At 44.0% G+C, this 19,902-nt stretch overlaps 1 long non-coding RNA gene across 1 annotated transcript; it reads right to left on the bottom strand.

The window, feature by feature from the left end:
* Nucleotides 1-1,629: 1,629 nt before the first annotated feature.
* LOC125706890 (uncharacterized) lies at nucleotides 1,630-16,868 on the bottom strand. Its single transcript, XR_007382093.1, has 5 exons — nucleotides 16,771-16,868; nucleotides 11,956-12,347; nucleotides 10,711-11,626; nucleotides 9,135-9,313; nucleotides 1,630-2,735 (listed from the first exon to the last, which is right to left on the bottom strand). It is a non-coding gene; the product is annotated as an uncharacterized LOC125706890 (long non-coding RNA).
* Nucleotides 16,869-19,902: the final 3,034 nt, after the last annotated feature.

The raw sequence follows: 19,902 nt of genomic DNA, 5'->3' as shown, positions 1-19,902 counted from the left end.
ATAATCAAAACCGGCTAATAAACCTCCCCCCCCTCCCCCAAATAATCATGTCTCCCCCTAAATGGGTGGAGACCTGAAACCTCCCAATGTTCAAACCAAAGTTATGCTCTTGGGTTCTGCCCTTAGAATCCCCTTTTGAACCCAAGTGCGAATACCTTGCAGCTCAGCCTTAATGTCATGGCTAATGAGTCATGTTTGGGTCATTAAAAGGTGCTTGAGGAGGAAGAGGATGGAGTACGATGGAATAATCACAGAGTGGCGTCACTCTTGCTCATCACCTCAGCACCGTGCTGGATCCTCTCTGCCATTGGCGCTAGAGGTCGCCTCAACCGTCATGTGACTGTTCAACAGGCAACGACTCGCACAGCTTTGACACCCAGTAAATAGCGGGAGAAATATTTGTTCTTAATGCCTTTGATGAGGAAAATACTGAAGAGATTCAAGGGAGCAGATTGTTTAGGGCCACCAGTGAGCGACTGGCCCTTGGGCGTCTTGCCGGGTTGGATTCTCCTCTCGTATTTCGCTGTAAAAGCGCGTATGACCTCAGTATAGCAGCGTTGAGTTCAGAGTGGCATCCCGGCTGCTGTCGTCGTGCGTCATTACCGCGCGTCACAGCCACGGCCCCCGTGTCATTGCATTTAGGGCCCCGTGCTGCATGACGGGAGGGTGTCAGGACTCAACGGCAAACAGTAGCTGGCTGTGTGGCACGTCACTTTAGGGACCATTTGTCATTCGGGGAGCTTGGCACCTTTAACAACCTTAACCTCCCCCTCAGTTGGAATGAAGTGAGGCCATGTTACCGTATATAGGATGGGATGGATTTCTACATGTATCAGTGTGTCAGTAATGTTAATGCCCAGGTATCCCAGAATTAACTTTATTTTACGTTTAATATCTCCTTGCTTATATTATTTGTCCTGAAAACACATTTGCCCCAAAAAAACTTTTTTTACTAGGGGCATAGGAACAGGGGGATGGGGGGGGCAAATACCCTCCCTCAATATTTAATTTGGGTTCATTCTTCCCCCCAGTAAACAGACCTCTGTATTCATGCTATTAAGTTGCGTGTGTCCCAAGTATCTCTAAAGTCTTTTGTACGATGCTGAGCCCTGGCATCTTTCTAGAAAAGTCATCGAGTTAAACAGGCAATAGTCTGACATTTTTCTGCAGCTTTTGGCAGGTTTTGCTCCTTGTCCTGCGTATTTCAGTCTCATGAGTGGAACAAACTGCAGCCCAGTTATTTGTCACTTAGAAAGTCCTTTTTTTTTAATTGTTAGGAGAGATGAAGGAGTTGAAATTATGCCCCCACCTCCAGTGGCGGGGGATTGACGCAGGCTGGTCCATTAATTAAGGCTGCTCCTCCGGACCACTCGCCGTTCGCGAACGGCATGCAAACAGCTCTGTAGGCAGCTCCGATTTCAAAGTCAAGTCCTTAGGACCAGCTGTATAGCAAGAAACACCAGCATTTCTCTTTTTTTTAATGAACTAATGCTTTGGCTTTTGAAATGAAAGCTGTACAGAGCAGGCAGCACAAATCGGCAAAGAAAAAGAGCAAGAGGGAAAAAAAGTCTTTCCTTGTTTGATAAGCAACAGATGTTTCAGTGGATTCAGTGAGACCGCTGACAGTTTTTGATATGTGACAGCCTGTGAGTGAACTGCGTGGGTGTCACTGCATGGGTGTCACTGCGTGGGTGTCACTGTGTGGGTGTGTGTCTGTGTTATGTATACAGTATATTACATTGTGGGGACCAAATGTCCCCACATTGTGATAAAAACCCGTTAATTTGACGTTGTGGGGGAACATCCAATTCTATAAAAGTCTGGGAATGCAATCAAAAAACTAAAAATGCCAAAAGACTTGTGTTTTGTTTGGTTAGTTATGGTTCATTTTAGGGCTGGGTAGGGGTTAGGGTGTCATTGTTGGGATTAGGGTTTTGCCCATAGAAATGAATGGAAGGTATACAAACGTGTGTGTTTGTGTGTGTCTCATATCTTTTAACATAATTTCATGCTTTAAAATTCATTCATAAGGAGCATCCTAAAACGGCTTTAGTCAGATGTAATCCATGTGAAAGCTGTACATTAAATTAAATTTTTCAGCCACACAGTTTAATGCAGTATGTGATTTCAATGTGTCCCATTCTGCTTCGGTCCCCACGTGACGACCTGGATTTACATTCTTCTGAAATCCTTTAATCTCAGTGTCCAAGGTGCTCTTATCCCTCCCAATCAAAACAGTCATGTTGACAGGTCCGCAGAATCAAAACACTTGTACAAGTATTTCCATGTTTACAATAGCCAGTAGCCATAATTGGGCTATCCGTGACTTCAGTGAGTAAGAGTGTCGGGCAGCATTTAATTAAAGGCAAAAATCTCGTGACACTTCGGTAATCTCGTGAGCCGTACTTCCCGTACATGCTGTACAATGCCGGTCCTGCTTATTGGGTCGTCGTTGAGGGGCCTGTCTCCAGTTGACCACAGATAAATCAGCGAAAAGTTGATTTATTCACGACAAATTGTCCCATGTGTAGACAGGAGAGGATATGTCGGGGCTGCCTGCTGTCACCTGTCAGCAGTGGAGGTGACCTGCCCTTCGGTTTCCCATCTGGATTAAGTCACTTCCTGTTTGGAGTGCTGCGGGTCTGTTTAGTATGCGGAGGGTCTGTGTCAAACATGTGCATATCCCTGCTCCGCTTTAATCAGGACTCCTCCTTCCAAAAGCAAGGCCACGGCACCTGTGGGAATGCAGGATTAATGCAGCATTAATAAAAGTGGATTTCTTGCTTATTATACAAAGCGTAATTATTAACTTAAATGGTTACACTTTACTTGACGAGGCACAAACATAGTATTATACCATGAATTATATGTTAATTAAGCACAAACTAAGTCTGTTACATACTGATCTCATGTTAATTCATCATTAATGAACTGTGACACATGTTTTATCCCAAGCAGTTACTATATTTGTTACTATATCTGTTAATTCTGTAAACCTTGTTGAACTACTGAAGGAACTACTGAAGGAACTATTGAGGAACTACTAAGGAATAGGTGAATATCATGAATAACAAGTGAAATACAGGTCATTAATGAATTGTGATACATCTTTCATGTGAAGTAACCATTATATTTGTTCAGGATTTGTACTTCAATAGTAACTGAGTTATCACCAAGTATTTGTCCCCTATCAAGTAAAGTGTTACCACTTAAATACTCTTTTGTGTATAATTAAGCCTTATTAACCTCAGTACAGTGCTCCATACTCACTTCCCTTTTTGAAAAGCTCTGTCACCATTTGTGTCCACACTACTAAGTGATAACATAATACGCTGTCACTAATGATGCCAATTTACACTTCACTACAAGCCACTTACGGAGGTGCGTCAGATGCGCCGTTGTCACACCCCGCATGCTAAACGTTGCTAACATGGAAGATAGCTGCTGCGACACACGGTCTTCCTTTGTCACTGTGAGATTTGCCACTTCAAAGGTGGTCCTTTAGTGTGACAGGGACAGGGACCAGCTCAACAGGAGGGGTGTGAAAGCACATCAAGGCACGTGTCATGGCGGGTACTTGGTATAGCTTGGTATTTCTAAAAACCAGTTCCAATCATCCCCAAGCAACTGCAAACTTCTGTCGGGGAGGTTCTGAAAATCTTGTCTCAACGTATTTTTACACGGGGGGGGGGGGGGGGGGGAATGTTCAGAGAACAAATTGTCAATTCAGTCATGAGTCGTCCTTTCGGGCCAGTAGCATTTCCACCCCCTACAATGTTCACGCACTCTGAGTGGGAGCACCAACCCAAGAGCCGTGACTATTCCCACCATCTGACCTCATGGAGCTGGTGCGCTTCTTCAGCGATGGTGAGGCCATGTGTGGTCCGGAATGGAGCAAGAACCTGCTATAAACAGGCTACAGACCTGGTAATAACACCGAACAGAAATAAGACAAAGCAACCCCAGACGAATGATTGAAACAGCTCAAGTTTCCTGCTAACACCTTAGCCACTCTTAACCCTCTTCTGAGACTGTGAAGGAAGTGTCTCCCTTCGCTTAATGTAGGCCCATTTGGCACCTGGGGAAGGAGAGCACAGCAGTCTCCCAGGTAGCAGATAATTGGTCCAACACCTCTGTGGTTCAGATTAGGCTGATGGTTAGGGTGTGTTGGACCTTGATGGTATCTAATGACTTACTCCTGGGCAAAACTGTCAAATGTATCACTAGCAGCGACCCACAAGGACGTGTAAACCATTAGATCTTGGTGAGCGGCTTTGAGAGGCAACAAGATTTGAAGCTTCTGCCCAGGATGTGGATATTATGAGTAGTAGGAGGTGACGAGGAGAACGGAAAGGGTGGGTGTTCTCTGTTGACAATTCTTGGGGTGTTTAACAGAGGAAGTACCATCTTTTTCCTGAACAAGAGAAGGGTTTTTGATCCACCAGTGCCGTTTGAAGGCCAGATATGTTCCTACAATGAGTAAGTTAAATGTACCGACCACACGACTGCAGATGTTGTTAGAGACTGTGTGCGCTTCGCATTGCGACTTTGAGCACAAATTCGCTTATCAACAGTGCAGATCCCAGAGCTATAAATTGGCCTGGCAAGCGTGTGTGCTAAGGCAGAATTTTCCAGCTCTGGCCATAGACCCGGGATTTCTTGTTTGGGATCATGTTCCACGCAGATTAGAAAGTTGGACAGGGAAAAGACGTTCTGCCGAGATGACAGATCCAAGCAACCTGTGCTGCGATACGGTGAACTGGAGACCACAGCTAAAATTTGCCATCTGGGGGGGTAGAGAAAGAAGCAGGATGGGAGAAAACCAGCATATAAATAAAGAGGGTAACACTTTACTCGATGGGGCACAAACATAGTTTAATACTATTAATTATGCATTAATTAACCACAAACTAAGTCTTAGTTACATACTGATCTCATGATATGTCATCATAAATGAATCGTGATGCATTAATCGTGATGTTTTATCTCAAGCAGTTACTATATTATTGCTATATCTGTTAATTCTGTAAACATTTGGGAACTACTGAAGAGACAAGTCACAAATAACACAAGTTAAATAATGACCTCCTGTTTCTTCATTATTTATGAATAATGATGTATCTTTTATCCCAAGCAGTTACTGGATTTGTTGCCATATCTGTTAACTCTGTAAACCTTTGTGAACTACTGATGGAGCTACTGAAGGAAGAAGTCATGAATAACACACATGAAATACTGATCTCGTGTTTGTTCGTCGTTAATGAATCATGAAGCATCTTTTGTCTCAAGTACCATCTACACTTGTTCATGATTTGTACTTCAGCAGTAACTGAGTAATTACTGAGTATTTATACCCCGTCAAGTAAAGTGTTGTGCTATAGCGTGTAGTCAACTGTATATGGGGTCTTTCCTAATTCATAAAACACTCTGACTTCTAAATAACTTTAATTAGTAAATCATCATTAGCAACACGAAACTGAAGTTCTTTAAAAGATGCCCGTCAAAGATGCCCATGTTGGAAAAAACGGACGGGGTGGGATCTTTGATGGGCATGAAAATAAAATCACAAACAATTTCACGCAACTTTCCGCAGAGTGGCCAATTAATCCCCGCAGTGGCATGCCAGCCGGATCACTAACATGCCGCGTGCCTGACCAGCTGAGTCAGAGCCTGAAAGCATCGCGGCGGTGGGTAACTCCCAGAGTGCCCAGCCGCTCTTGCCAGCGGCTCCAGATCCGCGGTGCAACAAAGGACAGGGGCAGATTCTGTTGCCCCCATCTGCAAAGCGTCTGGTGCGCCTATGTGGCTGCTGGAAAAAGCTTGTCTGAAACGGCAGAAATGGACACCACACTGGACTGGTCACATGACTGAATGGCTGGTTAGCATTAATATTCATGAGGTTGTGTTGCCATTAAACAAACTGAGTCAGTGATGTACAGTGTTAGCAAATTTGATACGATTTTTGGCAAAACCCACAATCTTTGCAGATTGCAAATACCGAAACCCTGTTTTTTAGGCAGAACTCAAGCCTTGCTCAGCCCTTAGAATTACAAGTAAAAAAAAATAGCCAATCATTGAATTTTAGTCTAATTATCTTACCACTTAAGAAGACTTTCTTTATATCTAACGATAGTGGGAATTGCTTCTTAGCTTCAGTATTTGGAATTCCCCATTTGAAAAGGTCCATGATGCAGTCATCCTGCTTTTACGGAACTGATTCATGAAGACAGAAGCAAGACTGACGCCGTTTTCCTGATAATTATCACATCCTGTCATATTTGGGAGATGGTGTCATAAGTGGTTAATTAGGGATTATACTGCTTGATTTTTCATGGTTAAGAAACATTCTTTCCAGGTCATTCCACATATTGACCAAGGAGACAGAAGAGGAGCTGCGGGCAGTCGTGTGTCCTTTATGCATGGTAAGTTTTCCCTCTCCCTGGCATCTTCAACCTACAGGTCATGCTTAAAACCTGCATGAAGAACTTGACTCAGGTTCCATTTTGTAAGTGGAGGGCAGCGCATCTCCTGTGGATTTTCAGTCGTGATTAAACGTTTCTCCCAGTAAGATCCTCGCCTTTTTTTTTAGTTTCCAGCCAAGAAACTGACTGCAAGACAACCGACGTTGGTACCACATCCACAAGACTAGCTGACATCGTCGGCATTTGTAATAATTCTGGAGGTATTACAACCAATACCAACTTGGCCTTTAATTTTGCAAAATCAAGGCAGTTTCCTGGAACTAATAAACAAAACGACGCCTTATCCGCAAGGTTCCTTCTTAAAACGTGAAACAAAACCCAAAGTTAAAACCAACATAGAATGGATCTCCTCGCGCGTATAGTGGCAGAAGGTCACAGGGAGATAGACAGTTTGGATGGAGGTTATTTATGAATGACTGCCTCCCCCTGAGTCACAGTTGCTGGTAGGGCTGCCCGGACCCCACCCTGCCCCGGGGGATAGAAAAGTTGGTCATCTGGTCAAAGACCATTGGGAGTGATGGGCCAACAGGTGGGCAGCGCAGGGCCCCCGGAAGCCTGAAAGAGCCCCATGTTGGCCGCACCTGGCTGGGCTGTCAGTCAGCGTGTGTTCCCAGCACGTGCTGCGTCAAGAAGCATCCGGAGCTCTTACTGGCGTTGGCCAGGGGATCTATAAATACAAGGTATACCCCCTCCGTGGTCGGTATTCCTACAGACACTCTGGGGAGGGACATCAGGCACCATCTTCCCTTCCCAATTCATCGCCCTTGATTCCACTAAAGGGATACTGGATGGATAACACTGCATGGGGGGCATTTTTGTGTAGCCTTGGGATATGAAGTAGATGTCCGTTCACTGTGCAGGCAGTAAATATGTGGAGATTCCTGTCATGCGTCGGAGGGGCAGCGTGTACATTTATTTTTTTATTTCACTTGTTATTTTAAAGCGAAACCCGTAGGTTTCGGTACGGATGCTAGTTTTGAATCTGGGTGGTTCGAGATTGTTTGTTCAGTGTCTGTGTGCAAAGAAAACAGGTTTGCTGTGATTTAAAGACACGGGTACGTTTCCTGCAGCTGTCGCAGCTCCATTTAGGGCTCTGCTCTGACCCTTGTCCCTACATGAAGGAGTCCCATTGGGCCAGACCAGTGTTTCCCAATCTGGTCCTCGGGGACCCCGTGATGGTCCGTGTTTTTGCTCCCTCCCAGTTCCTTTTGCTCAGCAATATCGTGGACTGTCTGGGGGTCCCTGAGGACTGGGTGGGGAAACCCTGGACCAGACAATTCACTGACGGTGTCTATTTCTGTGCTGCACAAGTTTAGATCAAATTACCTTTCCTGTTGCACATTTTATTACAGTGAATTCATTATAAAATCATAATTACAGGTGTGTGAACGGTAGTGATATTTTCCTGACACCTGCTGTTTCACTGCATCTAAAAGGACTTGCCGTCTCCATTTCCTTCATGTAGATGTTGTTTAATTCACTTCATATTCATCCTGTCGATGTTGTATAATTCTTACATTTTACTGTTATATCATATGGCGTAAAATGGTTAAATTACTGCTGAAATCCTCACCCTGTGTTCACTGTATAGATGTGGCTCGTCCAGAGTCCGGGATGTCATACTTTGTTCTCTAAAACCCATTTATCTGCTGTAGCTTGTCAGTCTGATGCTACGGTCCACGACAGCATGCCACTGGGTAAAATCCTAACAATCCCCTCTTATCATCACTGTAAACTTTAAGATCACCAGCACTAATTCCCCAGGGCACCTCCCAGGATTCATGTTTGTGGCACCTGGCAACTGCTCTTCCATCAGACCTTGGAAGGCGAAGAGCTTCTGCCGTTCTGTGACCAAAACCCTCACATCCCAAACCTCACATCACAACCCTCTTTTCATTCGAATCTGTGTACTTACTCCATGCTTTCGACAAGCCCCTTAACTTTTCCTTTGTGCTGATATTCAGTCTGCGTGTGAAGCACTGAGCTTCTTTTTTTTCTCTGCAAAGTACGAGGGAGGTGGAGGTCCGGTGTGGAGTAGGGGGAGTTGATGGAAGTTGGGGTGGGTCAGCCGGGAGGTGGTCGAAATCAAATCTTGCCCCCTTCAACAGAGGCAAATTATCGAGGCCAGCTGTCTGGACTGACAAATACCTCTGGCTTCAGTAAATGTAAATACCCAGGGCATAGTGGAACTGGAACTGAGCACTGGCCTGCATCTTCAGTAGGAGCTTAAAGATCAGTAAAGCATTTGGAAAAGACTCAAGACAAACAGCCATCAAAGCTGTGCAATTGTATCCAATGCTGTAAATAAATGCTTAAGAAAGTAACGGAAGGATATGTCAGAGGGTATATTAAAACGTAAAATCCAGCATGAACAGCTGAAAAGAACTGGCAGTGTTCTGTACTTGTTAAATCTTAATTTGCAAATATGACATTTTAAGTTATAACGGTATAAAACACCTGCATGTGTTTTATTAAGTAAAAAGGCAAACTTCAGTTAAAGATCACAGCTGACTGTCTTCACATGTTTTCTTGCTCTGTCTTCCCCTAGATCTTACCTAGATTAATACGCCAGTTTGGGAACCTTCTGGTCAGCATTGTTTCGGGGCGGGGGGGGGGGGGGGTTATTGGGGTTAAAGGTCATTTTGCCAGTACCTTACTACGGCAACCATCCAAAAAAGGGAGGATCAGCCTTGCTGTCCAGTTAGCAGACAATCCATTTCCAATGCAATCGGGGCGGGGGGGGCAGGGGTTCCTCATCTACTATCTTTGACAGAATGAGCAGCCTCCAGACATAGCTGAACGCAGAGCAGGTGCAGCCTGGGCTCCTCCACCTGTACAGGGAGGAGACATTATTTAATGACAATGTATTGATGCTGTTGATGTTACAGCCCAATATAGTTCTGATGGTCTGGGATTCTGTTTTTAAGCACCAGAAGCATGTTTGAGTCAATTCAGCATGTTGGATATGGCAGAAGAGAAACAATGGCGCCTGTCCTCTGCGCCTGTAGGGGGAGCTCTCTCCACCCGCCGCGAGCAGGACTGAGTCTGTCTCTGTTTTTGAGGCCCAAGAGGGACTCTGGGTTTCTCTGGTTGCAAGCCGGCAGACTGGCTGGCACCCTGAAAGTAGCTTCTTCATCCCAGAGACAGCTGTTGTCTCCGTGACGACATGGGCAGCCAATGGCGAAAGGAGCTGAGCCGAAGGGAGGGTAAGGGGGGTGACTGGGCTGCCCGGGCAAGGCTCAGCAAAGTCAGATGACATTGTATTGCTAGACCTGTTGCTTTGGATAGTAAACACCATTCCTGTTCCGTGGCGTCAAGGTAGGACAGCCCTGTCCATTTACACCAGCGTGCCTCCACATCCAGTGAATATACTGCTAAGCTCAAGCTTTAAAGGTGTGAGCCCCGCCACCCCCCCCACCCCGGCCATCTGTGGACCTTTCAGTCAGAGCAGATAACTGTGCATCACAGTCCCTAGTAAAAACATAAGTCATACGTGAAGCCTACTTTGAAACCTCTCATTAATTAGTGTAAGAATGAGTCAGATTTTGAATTATTTTGATAATCACAGTTTTGATTATCATGTTGTACTAAACAAGGCGTCGCGCTTCTAGCAAATCACTTTTTTCATGGTAAATTAAATCTAAATAATCACATACTGAAACATTTTTTATCGTATTCAATTTCAGATTTCCAGATTTCACAAGTGGTCAAACTCAAAGCCTGTAGAGCAGATCTCCTCCCCACCATAAAAGCATTGTGTAAAACTGCTGAAAAAAACGTAGCGTCCTCATCCTTAGAGACCAGGTATCAATGTACAGCCGCGTAATAACAGGTGCGGTTAACGGAGAAGAGGACCACAGTGATGAACTCATTTGCAGCCATGTCAGGAGAGAACTCATTCAGTGACAGGTGTTCTTTATTGGGAGGCGGCACTGAGTGAAGAGCGAGCAGCTATTGTTGTAAACAACCGCTGCCATTATATGCCTTTGGCACACGGCTGGGTTTTGGGGTGTGTGTCTCAGGGTGACCCCAGCTTAGGCGGGTTGCCTGGGTGGGGGGCAGTGTAGACAAGGTAAACGAGGAGTACCCCGCCCCATCCTGTCATCAGATTCTTTGGCGGAACAGCAAGGAGCCCGGCGACCTTGTGGAGTGTGAAGCAGGTGCGGGGAGGGCCACCGGTGGCAAGGCCGGGAATGTCGGCTGAAGCGCGGTGCGGAGCCGGGCTTACGGTCATGGCGCGGAACGCGGGAGTGAAAGAGACGCATGTAGCAGAACTTTTGGTCGCTTTAGGTCACCCTGCATGGCCAGTGCCTCTCACATCGCTTCCATTCGGGGGCATTCAGGTCACCCAGACACCCGGGTGCAGCGGGTCAGAGGGAAAGGAAATGGGAGGTCAGTGCATGCAAGCTTCAGCATTATAAAACATATATACATACATTTAAAGGAATTGATCTCTATATTTCCTTCTTAATGACTTCTATAAATAACCCATATCCTGCACATAGCAGTGTTTGTTTTGGTTTTGGGGGTTAAACAATGTGAATTAAAAAACTGACACAAAAACTGAGTTCCGTCATTTTTATATCATTCCCATCATGTGAGAAATTCTCGCAGTTTTGATGCTACAAGACACGGTTCTCTAAGTAAGACCCACTGAGCTGGTGCATGTTGGACTCAAATCCACCTGTACATGTGATGATTATTTCCCCAGTATTTCCCTATTCAGTGTAAGCTCACATCCAACTGGTATGGAAATACCGACCTGTTTTTGGCTCAAAAATACAGCTACCATTTTTTTGTGCCATTAGCATAGGTATAATCTGTGAGTGTTCACCTGCAGGGTATGTGGCACTGCTCGTCAGATGTGACCATATGACGGTGACACGATTACCGGGTGGTGGGTGGGTCACTCTGGGGGAACCCTGCCGCCCCCCCCCCAGTCTGCGAACCTGGGACTCCCCAGCGGAGCAGGCCCCACAGTCCGCCACAGCTGCATTGCTCCGGGGACGCATGGGGGGAGCCCCAGCCAGGCCCTGATTCCCGTGACTCCCTCGGCAGCTGGGTGGAGGCTGCTCTCTTCACAAACGCCATAAATCTCCTCGCCGCGGGCTTGAAGGCACGGCCAGTAGGTATTCCACTTAGACCTGCATTTGGAGGGACAGGGCTAACGTGGCAGATTATCAGCGACGCGTCTCTGTTTTTTCAAGCCCGTATTAACAAAATACCGAAAGCCTCGAGATGTGTGCTAAAGATCTAAAAATAACATAAAATGTAGGTTGTGTAGCCCGTTTAAAAGATTCCTGTAAACAGTAAGGCTTAATATTAATACTTGTTAATAAGCTGAATGCTAAAATGACAGGCTTTTGCTCCATTTCAGTCGCATTGAATTCCTGCTTTATTTGCAATTTACTGCCCCCTCTAACTCGCGCAATAAATAACATTTACGAATCAGCGGGGACTATATTGTCAATACCTCTTTCACAGGCTGTAAAAATGGCTGATCAGTGTAATTTACTTCTGCTGGCCAGTGTGGGAAAACATCCCCAAGTCCGAGGGCTACCAAGCCGTGCTCGCTAACGACAGCAACAAGCACAACCTGGAGAAGAGATGCAGGACGGCTGACGATCTGGAAATTTGTAAAAGTGATTGTCCATGTGACATCGGTGAGAGAGGGCATGACATTTGTCCTCCAACACCTTTTCAGGAAGTGACTTGACCTACCTAATTACACGTAGGGCCTGGTTCGGGAGCGAGTCTCTTTGTCTGACCAGTTAAGATCAGCTTAACCTTTCGAACCCTGGCCAGGCGAAACTGTGATCTGTTCTCAAGTGTGGACAGGAGGCTCATTAATCTGTTTTCAAGATCCTGCTTTTCGAGAAAAGGAAATAAAAACATTTCAAGAAAACAACTAGATTATATCAGAAACACTCCATGTAAGAGTTTATCTACAATAAAGCAAACACTGTCGTAAGTAAGAGGTAACCGTTCACACATGCCTTAGGACCATAGACCGTTTAGGAACTTTATGAAATATTAAATTCATAGCTTCATATTGCTTTACAAAGTTAGTCATTCCTAAATCGGCAATACACCACCGTGTGTATCTCTGTCTTCAGTGTTGTGTTTTATTTCATTCTGCAGTCTAGCAGAAAATTTCATGCAACTTAGGAAAAAATCTGAGGGATCATCATAATTTTTTTGGTAAGATGATGTGTGTTATAAGATTTAACTGTTTTGGTGTAAAATAATTTCCTAAATAACATTTTATTTTGGGAGGTGGAGGCCAAGGATAGTTACATTTCCACAAATAACAGTTTAAATCATGTCACAGATATATTGGAATGGAGTAATATTCCGTAGTTTTGTTCTGATTTTATTGCAGATATTTCAATATATTAAATTTCATATGTACACTGTAATTCTTATATGGAATTCAGTGAAGTCTATGATTGGATGCGTTTGATTGGATGTCCCAAATACAATTATCGTTTGTTGAAATTCCCTGATGAACTTAGTACTAGCTCTGGCCTGAAACGCATTTTATGGTGCGCAGTTTACAGTAGCACAGTTCTCGGTTTCCCAACAAACAAAACCAAAAGTCAGCTTGCTGTTAGCTACCTCTCTCACTAGCAAGCTATTAGTCCATTTTCAGCACCGTTAATTAAGCCCAGCCCCGGACGAAAAGGTTCTGCTTGAGAGGCCTGTGAAAGGGTCTGTCAATGCAAACGGGATGTGAGCCGAAAACATGGCCCGCCCTCACGCCCACGCCATCTGGGCCGCCTTCGCCATCCGCAGGCCGAGGTGACACAGCCCCTCCATTAGGGGCTCGCAGTTAAACATAGGAACTTAACACTAATCACTCAAAGAGGCATCTCAGGAAAGGCACAGCTCACCAAATCACGAAGAACAGATTTTAACCCTGATGGAACCGCAGGGTTCTGTAAACGCAGCAAGTCAAGTCAGAAGCTTCTGCATATCTAACCCTAACTCCCACAGTCATTAATGTTCACGAAAACTACTCGACTATTTTCTCCCTTGATGTCACAACTAGAAATACGTGACTGAATATTTCAGGTCTACTTTCGAAAGCATTCTTCATTTTGACAAGCCCATTAAAACACTTTAAACGTTTCTTGTGTGATGTGGCAGCAGCTGAATACTCGGAGGATATCTCCGGGAATGTGTCCCCATGCCAGTCTCTGTCAACTGCAGTCCCATAAATTCATGACTTTAAATGACCTTTGCTGAGTCGAAACAAGGCAAAGCTCACTAAGACGCAGTCTCGATCAGAGATTGAATTACTATACAGGCTTCTACTGCTGTAGCAGAATCCTTGGCCCTCTCCTACCTGGTTAAAAATCCCCTGAGATAATGTTTCTACTGTAAACTCTCAATACGTCAATCATAGATTTCAAAGATGATATTTTTCAGTTCAGCCTCAGTGCCACAGTAGTTGCTGGCCCAAGCAGTGTGGTTATTTAGGAAAACTGGCCTTTTGAGGGTCTGAAAGAATTACACAAGAAAACCTAAAGCAAAATCATTATGTCTTTTTGCTCTCGAGTTGCAGTATTAGCATTACATATATTGGATGTTTTTTTGTTCAAAGTGACATATAAGTGAGGAAAGCTTAGGGTCAGGGAGCAGGGTCAACCAGCTTCCAGCGACCCTGGAGCAGTGAGGGTTAAGGGCCTTGCTCAAGGATCCAGTGGCATTAATGGTTACTCTGTCTGCCATGGGATTTGAACCCATGACCTTCCAGGCACAGAGACCTAACCCATACCTAATTTATGTGGAGGTGCCATTAATGTAAAAAAACCCCACAGCCTGTCAAGAAAGAGCAGCAATGGGTCATAGGGGCTGACCATTTTTAGCTCTGGTTGGCTGACGACGTCACTGTGGTGAAGCCTTGAAGCTTTGTTGCGTACAGCCATTTTCCAGTAATTGTGAGACATTTAAAAGCTGACTGCAAGTACCAGAGGACTGGATACTAGCTAAGCATGGATGCCAGCTCAGCCTTTACATTTATTCCCACAATTGGGAAGTGAATTCACTGATGTTTGGATTTCACTTTTTAAAGAGTTGACCTGCACTGGCAGGGAGTTTGTACTTAACTATGTGCTACGTTTACCACCATAAAATAATAATAGAGTAGAAGTTTGGGTAACACTTTACTTGAGGCAGCACAAGTAGCTTAGTAATTTACTACTCAAATACAAATCATAAACAAAAATACAGTAGTAACTACATGACATACAGGAACCGTTAAGATTGATGATGAACGAACATGCGATCAGTACATAATTAACTGTTAGTTTCTAGTTTCTAGGAAAAAAATAACTGCTGCAACAAGTAAGTAAGACTGTATCTCTACATTATTTCTGCTCCCTCAAGTAAAATGTTACTGAAGTTCGTCAGTTGGGCTCTTTTAGATGCCAACTCTGGTTAGCTTAATGTGCTTGTTAGCTGTATGTTTGATTTTTTGGTAAGTGAATTCAATGCACCGCTCCTGGTAGACTGGGGTAAAATAAACTGATTCAGATTGTCAGTTTTAGGGACATATTTAATGCTTATTCCGTTCCCCTCACGCTCATGTGGGTTTCTTACATTGATTTGTTTGAGGTCCAGACGTGAGATTCAGATCAAATGGTCACTTTTTTTTCTCCTTGGCTTTTGACCACTTTGACCATCTTACTGTGAGTGCCCAAGGGTGGATTCACCAGGGTAACTGCCATGGTTCTGCAGTGCTTTGCTCTGTCGCCTTACACCTCTGGGACCTGGGTTTTAGTCTCTGCCTTGGCCCCATGTGTATGGAGTTTGTATGTTCTCCCTGTGTCATCGTGGGGGGTTTTCAACTCTGGTTTCTCCCCACAGTCAAAAACCATGCTGAGGTAAATCAGAGTCGTTGAATTGCCTGTAGGTGTGAATGTGACCGTGCCTTTTGTCCTGAGCCTCTAGGATAGGCTCTGGACCCCCTGTGACCATTAATAGTGCAAGTGGTTCCAGAACAATGGATGGCAGTCAAAAAAAACTATTGATGAAATGTCACCTGTGTAGTTTCTCTCCTGAGGTAGGGCTACCCTTGGGTGTCTTTTTTTTGTCTGATACTATTCTTTCTCTTAACACTCGCTGTTATCCTGCAGACCACACCATGCAGATCAGGCAAAAAGATACTCTGAAGCCAGAAAACTGAAATATAGCTGGAAAAAAGACAGAAACACATTTAAACAATTTTTTTCAACAAACGTATAATTTCAGGAGCATAGTTCAAGAAATATACAGACATGAGTCATACAATGAAACCTTTACTCAAGATATATTTCTATGTAGGTGTGCATTGCAGTGACATATGGGGTGTTTGTATAATATTTCCATCAGTAGCTTATACCTAATAATTAAATTATTATGTATTTTTATACGTACATTAATACAGCTTTTCTCTAGAGCAGCTGACACGAGGAGCTCCTTGAATCCCAGGTCTGGTGCTGTAAGCATCTACACTTCACAATGGCTGCAGTCATTTGTCAGCATTAACGTGGATCAGGCAAAAAACCACCCAGTGGCATTGGGTTCAGGCACAGCAGTTGAGTAAACAGTGAGTAGGACCTGCTCCGTGTATCTGTTACTGTGCTCATGACACACGACTTGTGTGCCCACCTCAAAAAAAGAAAACATCTATCACAGCACTGAGGGGGACCCTTCGTCACACATGCCAGCCTGGAAGGTCTCTGGATGGTAACCGTGGCCGTCAGATATTTGTCTTTCCGACCTGTTAATCTGTTTTGGAAGCAGCAGCTGTTTTCAGTCGGGGGTGAGATGAACCGTTGATGCTCCAGCTGTGTGGGTGGATGTGAACGTTCACTAGCTAGTTAGCATTAGCATTAGATAAATTTAATCTCCTAAGTGCTGGAGGAAGTTTAATGGATATTGTGTGGGTCAGCATGTTAAGATGTGTGGCCCCCGATTCTGTCATGTGGCTGGCAGAGTGATGTCACCATCGGACCCTTGACTGAGACCCGTAACCCCATTTGCTCCTGGGACGGACTAACCTTGCACAGTGTTCCGCTTTTAGTTTGATGGGGCCATCTCAGATGTGCAGATTTTAAAGTATGACCCTTCCTTTGTTAGAATTTGATACGTTTCGAAAACTTTCTCGCAGTACCTCATAAATGCATCCATCACCTCTAAGTCCCCTGGCTCAGCCATCTTAATGAAAATTGCGATTCGTTTTCAGTCTGTTCCGCACAAGCATCCTCTAGTCGGCCGTGTCAATGCTCAGCTATTTACTTACAGATTATGGGGATTGTCAGTCTTCATCCCTGTCTGCAGTGTGACGGACAGTCTGACCCCTCCGTGCATCCCTGAACTCACCCTTCGCCACTTCCACCACTGCTGATATCTGTGTTATGTGGAAATAGTTGCTCCTGTTATTTTAGTCTATGGCCATTAATCAAACGGCTTGGTGCGCAAGATCACCTGATCCCCGGGTAACCTGACGCCAGGTTGACTCGCATTTCTTCACTTGAGCCAACTGGAAATACAAGGCTTCAAAATAACCATGAACTGGTATGGACTGGTATAGATTTCCTTCCAGGTTCTGCGTTCCTCATAAGCTCGATTTACTTGAGTTAAATATTATTCGTAGTATATTATCATTTTAATTTGTGCCATGTTTGTCCTGACCTTTCAGAAATCGGTAGCACATAAAAAGCAAACTTCCTTTGCGTTTATTCCCCATGACTCTGGAATAGACAACAAAGTCATTTGTCGGCGTGATTCTGGAAATCGTTGTGGACGATTGTGCTTTACGCCGGGATTAGCTCATTAGCATTCAGGGTCACATGAGGGGAGAGGTCAGAGAGAAAGAGAGACAAGAGGTTGTGGTTTCTTTAGCCATCAAAGGTGGATAGGAATAATGAAGGGAAGTCTAAGTCCACAGACCGATCACGGGTAGCTAACAGTCGACCACTGAGATATTCTATTTCTAAAACATTTCTGGACTCAGTGGGGTTGATGAAATGCTCAGTAATGATTGGGTTTCAGCACCACCGCCCTCTCTGACAGAATCTGCGGCCAATAGCTCACACGTTCACTTTCCGCGTTTCTTTCACAAAAGGCCAGGTCCCCTGCTAATAAGGGTTTGGTCTTTATCACTCCAGAATGTACCCTTGGGGCCTATTTATAGTACGTTCTCTATCTCTGAAGGTAACTTTCCTCTGCCACTTCTCTGCCAAGTGTTAAAAGAGTTTGGCTTAAGAACGGAGTGGCTGTGTACGCCCGCCTCACATTTTAAATGGTGTTTTCATCGGCTTCCAGGTGAGAATCCCTTAAACCGGAGTGTTTGGGCCCAAAACAATGATGCTGCCGACAGCTGGGAAAATCTCTGAGTTTTTGTTATCAGCAGAAATTACTCAGATTGATGTTATGGAGAGAACTGGGTGGTTAATTAGCAAAAAGGCTGGGCAACAGCCTGGGCTTCTAAGTTCTTATGCTGTGGGGGGTGGGGTGGGGGGGGGGCGCAATTGTTGAGACTAGAGGTAAAGGGGATCATTAACCTACGAAGCAGTTTAAGCACGACAGAGGTTGTGCTTCCCTGGGCTGAAGCATCCTGGATTTGGCAACCTAACAGAGCCATTTATTGTGAGGTGAACCATACTGCGATTACTGTGAGTTATTATGACTGATATAGACTCCCCTGCATTCCAGCCTCCACACTAAAGGTTGCATTGCTTTGTGTCTGGCTGCTAAAAATAATAAACTCTGACACAAGTAAAGTGATCATCAGTAAAATTTTACGCTTCAATATTCAATGACTACAACTGACCCTAACAGACATTTTAAAACACATTCAGTTTAATGTAAATATGCTGATGTAGACTCTGTATTTGCCAAATTACTAATGCCTATGACATCGTTGTCCTTAAGCATTATTTTTAGAAATGGTAACTGGTGTAATTAGAAACTAATTCAGCAGTGACACTTTTATCACATATCGATCATTAGAGATTCTGTGAATTGTACTCTCCTGGCGCTCTGAATTGACTGTGCTTAATCCAAGCATCCTTTTAAAGGGACATAAAGCATCCACTGTACACAGAGTTATGATCTTACGCATCTGTGGTGGAGCTGGGTGTGAGTCAGTTACAAAGATGCAACATGCAAATCCTGCCAATGACTAATGCCCTACAGGACGGAATCTGGCCAATCCCAGTCCATTACTGTCCCAGTCTTCTGTTCTTGGAATCTGTATCAACATTATATTATATTTACATTTAAAGGTAATATCTTTTTCAGAGGGCCCAGATTTTATAGGTATGCTTGGGTTCTACACCTGTTAACAAAGTCTAAGTGCATTATTATTATTATTATTATTATTATTATTATTAGATAATGTCATTCCTGTTCCAGCAAAAAGATCCATATATGCCTACACATTAAATCCCGTAAGAACAATGTGACACCTACTACAAGGCGTTTTCATTGCTCCAGCTAAAATTCAGCTTTTTTTCCTTGTTGGAATAGTCGTTTTTTAAACATTCCAGTGGTAAATGAATTTTTAGGAGAAAGGGTGGGAGACCAGATAACCTCTGGCTTAGGCAACACCCAACTGCCTGCACTCAGAAAAGGTGGGAACATGGTTAAAATCCCAGAAAGGGGATTTTAACCAGTATTGTGTAACATCTTAATTGACTGGATCCAAGTGTGCAGTCACTAGTTAATAAAGACGGAGCCATTATATGGTTAAGAAAAATAATCATTTTATATAATATAATATTTAAATGGGACATCGGAAAGGTGGATTCTTAAGCTGAATTGTTCTACCAAAAATTGGAATAAAATTAAGTGCCAAATGGTATGACCTATGAATGGTATGACTTAAGCAAGCCTTAAAAGACATTTTACCAGCACATTCCATCATCATCCCAGCTGGGACCTATGGGAGAATCCAGTAAACATCCAGTCATGGAGTGAAATTCCTGCCTTGATTAATTTGTCTAAGAGAGAACTGATTGCTAAACCGCAGTAAATTATCAGTATAAAAAATGTAGTTTATTTTTAGTCACAAAGGTGTTGTTCATAATGTTTAACTGCAGTTATAAATGTGTTTGAAAAATAACAGTCACTAAAGTGACTTTTAAAAAGGGGAAGATGTCCATAAGTCTACATTAAATACGAAACCCTGTTTTTCTCACATACACAAAGGTAGTAGCCCCCCTCCGCCCCCCCCATTCCCATCTCCCTCATTTCTGATTATTACGTCAAAAATGTATTTATTGAGCAAGATTTTTTTCCTGCAGAAGTACTTTTTTTTAAGTTGCAATAGCAAAGCACTTTGACCTGGTGACCTGGGGGTTACGAGCCCCTGTGCCTACATGCTGCCCTGCTATAGCGACAGAGATCACGTGACCAGCTAATAGGGGCT

Source organism: Brienomyrus brachyistius, chromosome 13 (genome assembly GCF_023856365.1).
Source record: "Brienomyrus brachyistius isolate T26 chromosome 13, BBRACH_0.4, whole genome shotgun sequence".
NCBI lineage: Eukaryota > Metazoa > Chordata > Actinopteri > Osteoglossiformes > Mormyridae > Brienomyrus > Brienomyrus brachyistius.
The sequence above is the reverse complement of the archived record's forward strand: the minus strand, read 5'-3'. Positions and strand labels throughout refer to the sequence as shown.